This window comes from Triticum aestivum, chromosome 4B (assembly GCF_018294505.1).
Source record: "Triticum aestivum cultivar Chinese Spring chromosome 4B, IWGSC CS RefSeq v2.1, whole genome shotgun sequence".
In the NCBI taxonomy this organism is placed as follows: Eukaryota; Viridiplantae; Streptophyta; class Magnoliopsida; order Poales; family Poaceae; genus Triticum; species Triticum aestivum.
In genome coordinates this window covers 56,374,279-56,387,863 of record NC_057804.1, presented here as the reverse complement: position 1 = coordinate 56,387,863, position 13,585 = coordinate 56,374,279, and positions in this window count along the sequence as shown.

Below are 13,585 nucleotides of genomic sequence, written 5' to 3'. Positions count from 1 at the left end.
CGCGAGCTCGGGCAAGTTGGGGGCGGCATGTACAGCTAGCGAACGACTTCGAGAGAGAGAGGAGGAGGAAGTGGGGGCTCACATTGAGCCTGTAGAGGTGCAAAGCGGGCTCGGGGGAGACTCGACGGCGACGAAATCGGCGACGGCGCACGGGTGGCCGAAGGTTGAAGAAGACGTCGACGAGCTTGATGCAGAGGCGCTCCTGCTCAGGTGACTCGTCGGGGAGGAAGAGGAGGTCGAAGCAGCGTTGGGCGACGAGGGAAGCGGTGGCGGCCCGGTGACGAGGGGCGGGGAGCGCCGGTGACGGAGAGGACCGCGGCGACGGCGTCCGGCGATGGTTCGCAAGGGAGGTGGAGCGGCTCCGGGCTCGGGCGATCCGACGGGGAAGAAGACAAGGAGGTGCTTCGGCAACGGGCTGGCTCCGGCGAAGCAGTGGCGGGACAAGGCGGCGATGGTGGAGTCCGGCGTGTGACGAGCGGCTGGGGCACATCCTGGGTTCGTTCCCCCGATCCCGATCTGGATCGGGGAGGAGGCGAACGTGCGGGGGGGGGGGGGGGAGTGGGGCGATGGGGGTTAGGGTTTGACCGGGGTGTGGGTTATGGGGAGTGGGTGGGCTGGCCTGGGCCGGTTGGCTCGACGGCCAGCTGGGCCGAACCGCCCGGTTGGCCAGGGGGTTTCCCTTTTGTTTTTTTTTTGTTTTATCGTTCACCTTTTATTTATTTTCTTTTCTGTTTTCATTTAAAGTTTCTTTTATTTTAGATTTATAAAATACCCAGTCAGCACCGAAATTAGTATTACTAATCAGTCCACTACCACAATTATTTTGGCACACTACTAATTTAGTTTTATTATTATAACTTTATAAAAGGCATCTAATTAATTGTTTTTGCTGTCATTTCTATTACTTTAGTGCATTTAAATATTTTATTAAAAGATAATTTATCAACCAATATTTAATAAGGACTATTTGACACATTAGGAACAATTTAGTTTTGACTTTTGAAAACTTTATTTGTTTAACTTAAATTCAAATTTTGAATATGAATCATTTCAAACTAACGCGAGATTATCAACAGTAATCCAAGGTGACGTGGCATCGTTAACGTGGGGTTACTGTAGCCTAATTATCCGGGCGTCACAATTCTCCTCTACTACAAGAAATCTCGTTCCGAGATTTAAGAGGGGAAGTGCGGGGAAGGGATTAGTTTACGAAATTCTAACGGGTCTTGTTGGTCTTGGTTACTCTTCTCGAAGAGATCGATCCATTAAGTTGATCTTCTCCAGGTTATCAATATGAAGTCGGCATCCTTCCTTCGGGATCTCCGTCGTCCTACGAACGCGACCAAGGGGAAAACTCTAGAAGAACGCATATCCACAAAGATGGGCATCTGACGATGAACTCAATGGGAAATACACAAGGTACCCCACGAGTTGTATTTCAGTGAATTCGCTGAATGCAATATATGATGGTTCCAAAGTTTCAAACGGGTAGGCAATCATTCGATGACTGGACAGAAGCTAGAATGGGGGTTGGAACAACAAGAATAACATGGTGTTTGATTCCAAGATGAATAGTGGTATAGCATTTAGCTCGTGAATCACACACGAAGCCAGGTGCAAAGGATACATTAGAATCCGGGTTGTGAAGAAGAGTCAGGTTTCGATCCAGTGGACCTGTGGGTTAAGGGCCCACCGTGTGGGTTGAAAGTAGGAAAGGCGGTGACATCTTGCACAGCCGTTGCAGGGAGGCATGTTAGTGGATAGCTTGTCAGTTATGTCAGCAACAATGTCGATACCAAGGGCGAGGGACGAAGAGAACCATATTCCTGCTCGTTGAACGAGGCGGACCAATAGGCAAGGTTCTCGTCCATCGGTGGCTACCGGAATGTTATCAACATAGTAACAGGGTCTTGCTGACAGAATTGTAACCCGAGGTGTTTACATAAGCAGGAGAATATTACTGCTTAGATCATATAGACCACAAGAAGCGTTAAACCAACCCATGGAACGGAAAATATGATTATCAGATTAAACAGAACAATGGAAAGGAAAATGTGTTTAAACACATATTTCAAGGGTATATCCTTCCCAAGGACAAGTAGAGCATGATATCCATGACAGGATAGAAAGCAGAAAACCATTTAGGTAAGGGAAAAGAAATTTCATGACATTACCCATACAACGGTGTTAGGATAAATGATAAAGAAATTTAGCATTGTGCTTCAAATGCTCTTATTGAAAAACGGATTACCACTGACATGCTTCGAGATAGCATTGACATGGTCTTCAAGCAAAGGTCAGACTTTGGATAAAGGAAGGATCCATCAGGAACAACTTGTAGAATAAGTGTTACAATTTCCTTATGGAAGAATGGATAGCCTTGCTGAAAAGGAAACTATAAAAATAGGTCCTCCGGCCAGGTGTGTTAGGCATGACATCGTCTTACTGGGCCATATAAAGACCAATGTTATAACTCTTGGATATATGTGCTAATCATCATATCTGATCGAGATTCAGATCTGATTGGTGTCAGGATACCTCAAACTCAGGATCCCCGAGGAGAAAAGGTGCGACACAAATTGATGAGATGACATCGAAGATCCTCGGGAATGAACTATGGAAGCGAGTTCCGAAGCAAGAGTTCATCATTAAACCAAGGAGAGGATGAGGAGGTAGCACATGGACTTTGCGATAATCCAACGAGGTATCCAAAAAGATGGATCTCCACAATTATGTGGATAAGGAGATAACATTTGTCAGATCAAATGATATAATGAAGTATGCTTGAGGAAAACATACACAATTAAACATTGGTTGAAAGGTGCGCCCGAAATATGGGTTGGGTTGCACGACCAATGTCAGAATGGTGATTCAATAATCAATGGTCTAAGAATGAACGGCCGACCATTAACTTCAAAGCAATAGGATTGCTAGAAGGGCAGAATTCAAACAGCACCGTTCACTTGTTGGTACACCAGTTGGAATCAACACGAGGACCAAGAAAGAATGGTGATGGTGGGAAGCATCACTGTAACACAAATTATTAAGAGGTGGTGTAATTATCACAACATTGATGACATAAGAGATGGTAATGTTCCGAGTAAAGAAGAACAATTGCTGGATGGCAGGGAACTCAAGGTACAACACCAAACACGAACAAGCTGAGTTGGTGGGAAGGCAATAAAGTGGTCGATGATAATAAAATTCATCGAGGGCAAGGATGGTATTTCTCATCATGAATTCAATTGATATCCTAGAAGAGCTCAAAATGTTGATGATGATCATGACACAATTGTCGAGAGATTTCATGAAGGTGTAACCGATCGACGATGACATCAAGTCAAAGGAATGATGAAGCGAAAGGTTATTGGAGCCACGGGTACGTCACAAACTCCAAACCAAGTTTGCTGTTCAAGGCAAAATGACATGATGAGGAAAATCGACGTAAGCTTAGCTCATCGTCAAAAATTGTGCTCCGAGATGAAGGACCAGGTAGCATAGTTAAATCAACACGGATAGATATAGAAGAGCAGGCTAGGAATGACATGATCGGGTACAAACTCGTACTTAAAGAAGATTACTGAAGAGTTGTTGAACCGTAGTGCGGACTCGGTTCAGTTATCGGTGTCTTTGAGTGTTTAATAACTCAGAGCCCGTGAAAATTTGGAATCCGTGAGAATGTAGTACTTGATGAAGAACTCATAAGAGGTTATGCAGTTCCATGATAATCTTGAGATACCAGGGGGTAATACTCGACGACAAATCAAAATAGAGATTGGATTGGGGTATTGCTCTATAGAAGACAAGTGCTTAAACTTGCACGAGAAATGGTATTTAAAGGAGAACATGGCCAGAACCACGATTGCAAAAGGCCAGATCCCAAATATAAGATGAACTTATACCAAGGGAATAATTAATTTAAGAGAAGTTTTAATGATAAGATCTACATCGTGTCTATGGGCATGAACACAAAGTTCAAGGTCGACTCCCACTTCTTTAATGCATAACCTTTCATTCACTTTTAGTCTTCAAAGAAATTGTAGGGTAGAAAATTATCTGGTAAAACACCAGAAGGGTACAACTTGTGAAAACTTTCGGGTTCATACGGCTTTACGGAAGGTATAGGTTCAACCCATCGGGGCATTTTACGAACATATACTGCGCACCTCAGGAGTAAATAACACAACCTCAAAAGCAGAGCATCGTTGGCCAATTCAGAGAATAGGATTTACCATTGGCATTATGTATCAAGGAAAGAACTTACAACGTGATTGAATATGAAGGACGTTGTCGGATAAAATCCAACATAGGAATTGATGTTACACAAAGGACCTGATGTGAGTATCGGTACTCAAGCAGAAGAGGAAAGAATGCAAATGCAACAGGTTATGGAATCATCTGAATAATTCAAAGCTTAAATGCAAATGAATTATGATTCCAAATCAAAGGATCAGAAGCTCTGATCAAGGATGGATAAGTTGAATAGACTTAGGGGCACAATCGATGGTAATCTGATTGGCCGAGAACCAGCTCATGTTCGAAAGACGTCTGAGCCGAAAATATAATTTAAAAGTATCAACTGATGATTGCGTGCATTCTCACTCATGATGAATCCATAGGATCAAAATCATAATGACAAGAGATGCCAATAAGATTAGGAGACTTATGGGATTAACCATAATGCAAGCAAGCAAGAATATCAAGAGCAAGAGGATGATCAGGAATTTTGGAAGATCGAATGGTATTTCAAAAACTTTTGTGAAACACATGAACAACTGGGAAAGATCGGATACTCGATAAGTGCGAGGAATTATCCGTAAGTGTATTCATGAGGCAAGAACTGTAAAGCAGTAAGCTCAAAGGATTCTTGGAACAACGGAGAGCGGTTCAGGGCATCTTGTATTAACAAGATCAACTTGGAATAAAATTAAGAAAGAAGGGTGTAAGTATTTATCCATAGGGATAAATCAGTGGTAGGTAATTGTAAGAGCAATGAGCACAAAGTCTCGAGAACATCAAAGAGTATCTTCGAAATCCTTCGGTGCACCAAGCAATCATCTGGAGTGAGGGGCTCTTCGGGAGGAAGTAGTTACGAGAACCTACAGTCAGGGTTAGCAAAAATCATTTAACCCGAATAGAAGCGATGACAGAGTCCCAGAGTATAGGTCGAGGAATAAAAGATCCTACTACCACCCAATGACGACGTGTGCCCGTAAGACACACAGCCATGTTAGTAAAAGTTTTGCAATGTCTAGACTCAACTTCGGCCAAGAAGTTGGAAAGGGGGATTCCTACAGGCAGTTGGCTCTGATACCAACTTGTGACGCCCCCGATTCAATTGTGCACTAATCATGCACGCAAATGTGTACGATCAAAATCAGGGACTCACGGGAAGATATCACAACACAACTCTAAAACATAAATAAGTCATACAAGCATCATAATACAAGCCAGGGTCCTCGAGGGCTCGAATACAAGTGCTCGATCATAGACGAGTCAGCGGAAGCAACAATATCTGAGTACAGACATAAGTTAAACAAGTTTGCCTTAAGAAAGCTAGCACAAACTGGGATACAGATCGAAAGAGGCGCAGGCCTCCTGCCTGGGAGCCTCCTAACTACTCCTGGTCGTCGTCAACGGGCTGCACGTAGTAGTAGGCACCTCCGATGTAGTAGGGGTCGTCGTCGACGATGGCGTCTAGCTCCTGGACTCCAGCATCTGGTTGCGACAACCAGAAAGAAAGGAAAAGGGGGGAAAAGGGGGGAGAAAGCAATCGTGAGTACTCATCCAAAGTACTCGCAAGCAAGGAACTACACTACATATGCATGGGTATATGTGTAAGGAGGCCATATCAGTGGACTGAACTGCAGAATGCCAGAATAAGAGGGGGATAGCTAGTCCTATTGAAGACTACGCTTCTGGCAGCCTCCATCTTGCAGCATGTAGAAGAGAGTAGATTGAAGTTCTCCAAGTAGCATCTCCAAGTAGCATCTCCAGTAGCATCTCATAGCATAATCCTACCCGGCAATCCTCCCCTCGTCGCCCTGTGGAAAAGCGATCACCGGGTTGTCTGTGGAACTTGGAAGGGTGTGTTTTATTAAGTACCCGGTTCTAGTTGTCATAAGGTCAAGGTACAACTCCAAGTCGTCCTGTTACCGAAGATCACGGCTATTCGAATAGATTAACTTCCCTGCAGGGGTGCACCACATAACCCAACACGCTCGATCCCATTTGGCCGGACACACTTTCCTGGGTCATGCCCGGCCTCGGAAGATCAACACGTCGCAGCCCCACCTAGGCACAATAGAGAGGTCAGCACGCCGGTCTAAACCTAAGCGCACAGGGGTCTGGGCCCATCGCCCTTAGCACACCTGCACGTTGCATACGCGGCCGGTGAGCAGACCTAGAAACCTCCATTACAAAGGAAGTTCTGTTAACGCAGTCCAACCCGGCGCGTGCCGCTCAGTCGCTGACGTCACGAAGGCTTTGGCTGATACCACGACGTCGGGATACCCATAACTACTCCCGCGTAGATGGTTAGTGCGTATAGACCAAATGGCCAGACTCAGATCAAATACCAAGATCTCGTTAAGCGTTAAGTATCCGCGAACGCTGAATAGGGCCAGGCCCACCTGTCTCCTAGGTGGTCTCAACCTGCCCTGTCGCTCCGCCACAAAGTAACAGTCGGGGGCCGTCGGGAACCCAGGCCCACCTCTACCGGGATGGAGCCACCTGTCCTTTCAGCCCCGTCATTAGAATCACTTGCGGGTACTCATCGAGCTGACCCGACTTTAGTCACCATCTGTATAGTATGTATGTATGTATAGTATATACCCGTGATCACCTCCCGAGTGATCACGGCCCAATAGTATAGCAAGGCAGACTGACAAGAATGTAGGGCCAGTGATGATAAACTAGCATCCTATACTAAGCATTTAGGATTGCGGGTAAGGTATCAATGACTGTAGCAACAATGACAGGTTATGCAATAGAGTAGGAGTAACCGAACAGTAACATGCTACACTACTCTAATGCAAGCAGTATAGAGAAGAATAGGCGATATCTGGTGATCAAGGGGGGAGGCTTGCCTGGTTGCTCAGACAAGGAGGGGTCGTCGGTGACGTAGTCGACCACAGGGCATCAACATCGTCACTGGGTCTACCGGAGAGAAGAGGGGGGGAAGAAACAGTAAATACATAGCAAGCAAGTGCATAACAGGACAACAAGCAGAGCTAGACGTGTTCTAACGCGGTATGAGGTGATACCGATGAAGGGGGAAAACATCCGGGAAAGTATCCCCGGTGTTTCGCGTTTTCGGACAGATGAACCGGAGGTGAAATGTTGCAGGTTCACTATGCTAGGGACACGTGGCGGACGAATGGGCTGCGTATCCAGATTCGTCTCGTCGTTCTGAGTAACTTTCATGTTGAAAATAATTTAATCCGAGTTACGAATTAAAAGATATGATTTTCTAAAGATTCCATTAATTTCCAGAATTTAATTAATTATTTAAATTAATTCGTAAATGGATGAATGACATTAGCATGATGTCATGCTGACATCCGCAGTCAACAGAGCTGACTGGTCAACCTGACCAGTGGGTCCAGTGGGACCCACCTGTCATACACTATTTAGACTTAATTAGGGTTTAGGCTAAACAAACTATTGTTCAATTAAACTAACAGATTAATTAGATTAGTTAACTAGGATTAATTAACTTAATTAAATTAGTTAATTAATTAATTAATTAATTAAATTTATTATTATTATTATTATTATTTTCTAAAAACGTTCTGGGGCATGGGCCCCATCTGTCATAGGCTAGAGGGCCTATCGGGCGTGGCCCGAACGGGCGTGCAGGCACTAGCGGGCGCCCGAGCGCTAATGAGCGCTGGAGGCGGGCGCGGCTACGCGGGCCCCAGGCGCTGGCCGGGGCGGAGGTGAGCGTCGTGGGGGAGCAGGGGGGCATGCGGCGTGGGGTTCCAGCGGCCTATGGCTGGTCGGAGCAGGAGGGCGCAGTGGAGGCGAGGTGGCGCGGTCGGACTAGGACGGCGCCGAAGCGTGGGGCGGCTGGGCGCGGCCGCGGAGTGCAGAGGCATGATGGCCGTGGCGAACACGAGCTCGGGCAAGTTGGGGGCGGCATGTACAGCTAGCGAACGACTTCGAGAGAGAGAGGAGGAGGAAGCGGGGGCTCACGTTGAGCCTGTAGAGGTGCAAAGCGGGCTCGGGGGAGGCTCGACGGCGATGAAATCGGCGACGGTGCGCGGGTGGCCGAAGGTTGAAGAAGACGTCGACGAGCTCGATGCAGAGGCGCTCCTGCTCAGGTGACTCGTCGGGGAGGAAGAGGAGGTCGAAGCGGCGCTGGGCGACGAGGGAAGTAGTGGCGGCCCGGTGACGAGGGGCGGGGAGCGCCGGCGACGGAGAGGACCGCAGCGACGGCGTCCGGCGATGGTTCGCAAGGGAGGTTGAGCGGCTCCGGGCTCGGGCGATCCGACGGGGAAGAAGACGAGAAGGTGCTTCGGCGACGGGGTGGCTCCGGCGAAGCAGTGGCGGGACAAGGCGGCGATGGTGGAGTCCGGCGTGTGACGAGCGACTGGGGCACGTCCTGGGTTCGTTCCCCCGATCCCGATCTGGATCGGGGAGGAGGCGAACGTGCGGGGGGGGGTGGGGAAGTGGGGCGATGGGGGTTAGGGTTTGACCGGGGTGTGGGTTATGGGGAGTGGGTAGGCTGGCCTGGGCCGGTTGGCTCAACGACCAGCTGGGCCGAACGGCCCGGTTGGCCAGGGGGTTTCCCTTTTGTTTTGTTTTTTTGTTTTATCTTTCACCTTTTATTTATTTTCTTTTCTGTTTTCATTTAAAGTTTCTTTTATTTTAGTTTTATAAAATACCCAGTCAGCACCGAAATTAGTATTACTAATCAGTCCACTACCACAATTATTTTGGCACACTACTAATTTAGTTTTATTATTATAACTTTATAAAAGGCATCTAATTAATTGTTTTTGCTGTCATTTCTATTACTTTAGTGCATTTAAATATTTTATTAAAAGATAATTTATCAACCAATATTTACTAAGGACTATTTGACACATTAGGAACAATTTAGTTTTGACTTTTGAAAACTTTATTTGTTTAACTTAAATTCAAATTTTGAATATGAATCATTTCAAACTAACGCGAGATTATCAACAGTAATCCAAGGTGACGTGGCATCGTTAATGTGGGGTTACTGTAGCCTAATTATCCGGGCGTCACAGACACGCGCCGCCTCCTCCCAAGCCGCCGCCGCCTCCCTCGCCGCAGCAAGCAGCAGCCGCCGCCGCCCCCGTGCCACGCCGCCGCCCTGCGCCGTCGTTCTGCCACCGCCTCGCAACCCCGCGCTGCCGGAAGCCTCCACTGCCGACACCGCCACCGCCGCCACCGTTGACCGGTCGGTTTTTTTAACCCCGGTTTTTTTAGTTTTCGGGTTTATTGTTTTAGATTGGTTTTTCATCGGATAGTTTATTTAGCGGATGCTCATACATTTGTTCATTTTAACGAACGATGTTCACCGGTTAGGTCACAGCGAACGTTCGTTCGTTAGTCTTTTATTTTATTTTATTTTATTTTCGGCCAGGGACTTATCCGCGATTAGTTTTATCGTGATTCAGCCCCAGATCTTTAAACTAGTAAAATTTTTTACTCGTTTATCCAAATTAGATGAAACCAACACCTAAATCTTCATCTCAAAGCCCTCTTTCGAGTTAACCAACTTGAACATGATTTTAGTATGGTAAAATTTGACTTCAGTCCATATTATTAAATGATCTTGTTCTGTTCGTATTTTAAATTTCGTTGCTCCATTTGAGTTGAATCTTTTTGCAAATCATAGCTATTCACATGTACCTACTGTTAAGATCTAATTCACATGTTAATATTGCTGTTAGGCTTTGACTCTTGTTAGTTTAAGCCATTTGCATGTTTCGTGTTTGATTTGGATCTTCTCTCGAGTTTTCTCGTGTTTCGTTTGAGTGATTGCTTATGAATGTTATTGTTTGTCTATGCTAGATTACCTGGAGTGCAAAGCTTTTTACTACGAATCTCTATAGTTTGCAGATTGTTAGCAAGGCAACTTACACTTTGATCATACTCTTTTATACCCAGGTTTTACTATGCATTAGTCCGCCCCACAAATAATTGCATTGGTAGGATTGGGAACATGTGGTTTTGGTTGTAGTGATCGAGGTAGGAACCTAATACCTTTCGATCACCCCGGGAATATACGTTATGCTTATTATTGCTTAGCCATGCTCGTAGACGGGGATTGGATCGTGATTCACACATGGAAGTTTGAGAGTTATTTTAATCATGGATAACATTAAGGATGGATAACATCTAGGTGGACTGAGGCACCTGGGGAACCCAGTGATTGCCTGTTTTTTTGGAAATCCCGGAGTTACTAGTGATTATCGTATGGACTGCCACCCAGGCTCAAAGGGATCATAAGATTATTCATGCTAGAAACTTCTGTGTGCAACCACATGCCATTATGGCCTCTGGCATAGTTGAGTGAGTCGTGTGACCTCTTACAGTGGTAGACTAGCAGATGTAGGGGATGTAGGTGGCACTGTCTACCCGTCATAAGGTGCTAACGCGTCTGAAAGACTGTGTCTCGGTCATCCGTTTCTCAAACAACATGTAGTGCAAGAAATTCAACGGAGGAGATCGAGTCTTGTGGGGAAAAGTGCACAAACCTCTATAGAGTGTACAAACTATAATGATTAACCGTGTCCCCGGTTATGGACATCTTGAGTATCTGGTACTTGAATCTATTGATGTGATCTCAACATGTTACTCTAATTAATTATGATGTTGGGTTAATGATGATACTTTTAATTGGGATTTGAGTTGGGGTTACCTTTTCAAATAATGGGCAACATGGGAGTAGTTAAATAAATTTATTCGTTTGTTGTAGGGAAAAACTAGCTTTATGCAAAACTATGAAACTTACAGCCTCTATGAGCCAAATATTGCATAGATATAGTTCTTGCACTATCATTGCTTTACAGTGTAACTATGCCAGCATATTCCATGTGCTGATCCGTTTTCGAGCTGCAACGTCTTATGTTGCAGAGTACTCAGACGACGAATAAGGTGCGACAGGTCGTTGTTTTGCACTCAGCTATGCCGTTGGAGTTGATGGACTTCTTTACCTTCAAAGCTTCCGCTGTTATCTAGTTTAGATGGCCTTCAGCCATGATTTATTTATGTAATCATACTCTTGATGAGGACTTGATGTAATAAGTGTGTGATTGAAACTTTGTTATAAATCCTCGAGTACTGTGTGAGGTCTGGTCCAGGAACGACACTGATGCATAGAGACTTGACCGTTTGAGGTCTGGTCGCTACAAGATGGTATCAGAGCACACACTGACTGTAGGACGCGACCACTAGAATGAGCCATAGGATTGCTCTTCTCTACTCATTTCTAATTCTCCTCTTTTTCTACTCTATAGATGGTGGATCCCATGAACAAGTTCACCCAGCCGGATGATGACACCCCTTTCAGAAAGCACTTGAAGGAAGTCACCAAGTATTTGAACATCGGACTACCAAGCTTCATGGGGACTTTCTCTACATCTGTACCGGAAGAGGAGCGCTGGAAGATCAAAGTCTGGATACCTGGGAGGACCTTTGCGCCAACAAAGGAGCCTATTGCTTTCTACCTTGATGCACCAAGCTGGAGTATTGGAAATAGCATGGCCGCACATATCACCTTTGGACGCATATGTGAGGTGTATCACAAGGAGCTGGAGAATACCGTCTACTAGATATGTGGCCGCCGAGATGACAAATGGGAGATGATTCTTACCAGGAGGGATGGATCAATTGCAACATACATTCAAGAGATGGGCGATCATATTCGTCGACAGGAGAAGCAACAAATTATCCACATGAAGAAGATCAAGAAGCTGGTGAGGAGAAACAACGAGCTGGAAGAGGAGATCAAGTCTACAGGCGATGGATACAAGGAGGAGATTGCTATACTAGTAGAAAAGAATGACGAACTGACAAGGAAGCTAGAAGTATTCATGGGAGACCCCGCACCAAAGAAGGACAACCAACCGGGAGACTACATCATCCTCGACGACACTGACTCCCTCCAAGTAGTTGCAACGATCAAGTTTATAGTTATAGTTTAGACCGTTTTTGTGTGACTTGTGTGCTATTGATTGAAGTGAAATTGATTGTGTTTGTCTCGTGGGAATTATGGGTAGTGCATCTTTCTTAGACCCCAATTATATTCTGTTTTCTCACCCCTTCTAAACCCATCAGATGCCTCTGAGAGGTGACAATGGATTTGTCTTCCCATCGGAGCTCACTCAGTTGATCCAGCAGCAGAATACCCTGATGCAGCTTTTAGTCCAGAATCAGAACCAAGGCAACAACAACAACAACAACCCACCACGAACCCCCCTATTGATCACCTAGCCCGTTTCCTAAGGTTGAATCCGCCGGTGTTATCTAGTAGCACCGAGCCGATTGTTGCAGATGATTGGCTCCGCAAGATTGGAGGAGAGCTGACCACTACAGGATGCATAGATGCGGATATAGTGCATTTTGCCGCACATCAGCTTGATGGACCCACAACATCATGGTGGGAGAATTTCACAGCCACTTACCCCATTGACACTGTTACATGGGATCAGTTTCAGCAGGCTTCCCGTACTGCCCATGTTTCAGCAGGAGCTATGAGCATGAAGAAGCATGAGTTTCGCAGCTTGCGCCAAGGAGGACGTACAGTGGGTCAGTACGTGGATGAGTTTAGTAAGTTAGCAAGCTATGCCCCCGATGACGTAGCTACAGATGCCACTAAATAGGAGAAGTTTCTGGAAGGGCTGAATGATGAGCTGAGCATGCAGTTGATGGTGGCAACATTCAACAACTACTAGGAGTTGGTAGATAGGGCTCTTATGATTGAAGGCAAGCAGCAACAGATTGATAATCGCAAAAGGAAGTTTGGACAGGGGAGGAATACTTCAGGAGCTCAGCAGAAGCCCCGCCATTCCCCTCACCCGGGAGGACATACCCACAACCATGGAGACACACGCACAATGGAGCAAGTTCACACAACCATAGTGGTCCCAAGAATGTCAATGGGAATGGAGGAAGTAGCAGCCAGAACCGTTACAACCCTTCAACCCTTCAACAATGTTACAAGTGCCAGAAGACTGGACATTATGCTAATGAATGCCTTGACACAAAGAATGGAAATAGCAATGGGAGTTCTGCCAAGAAGCCCCACCCCTTCACGAAAGGTCAGGTGAACCACATTAGCCTGGAGGAGATTGAGGATCAACCCAACACAGTTGTCGGTAAGTTTTTGATTAATGCATTTCCCGCACTTGTTCTTTTTTATACTGGTGCATCACATTCATACATATCAAGGGGATTTGTGGATAAGTATAAACTACCAACCCAAGCCCTTAGGTCACCCATGTTAGTAAGCTCACCAGGCGCAGAGTATATGGCCAGCCGATGGTGTGATCGGTTACCCTTAAGGATTGGTAACTATGAGTTTCCCTCGAACCTAATAATTTTGGAG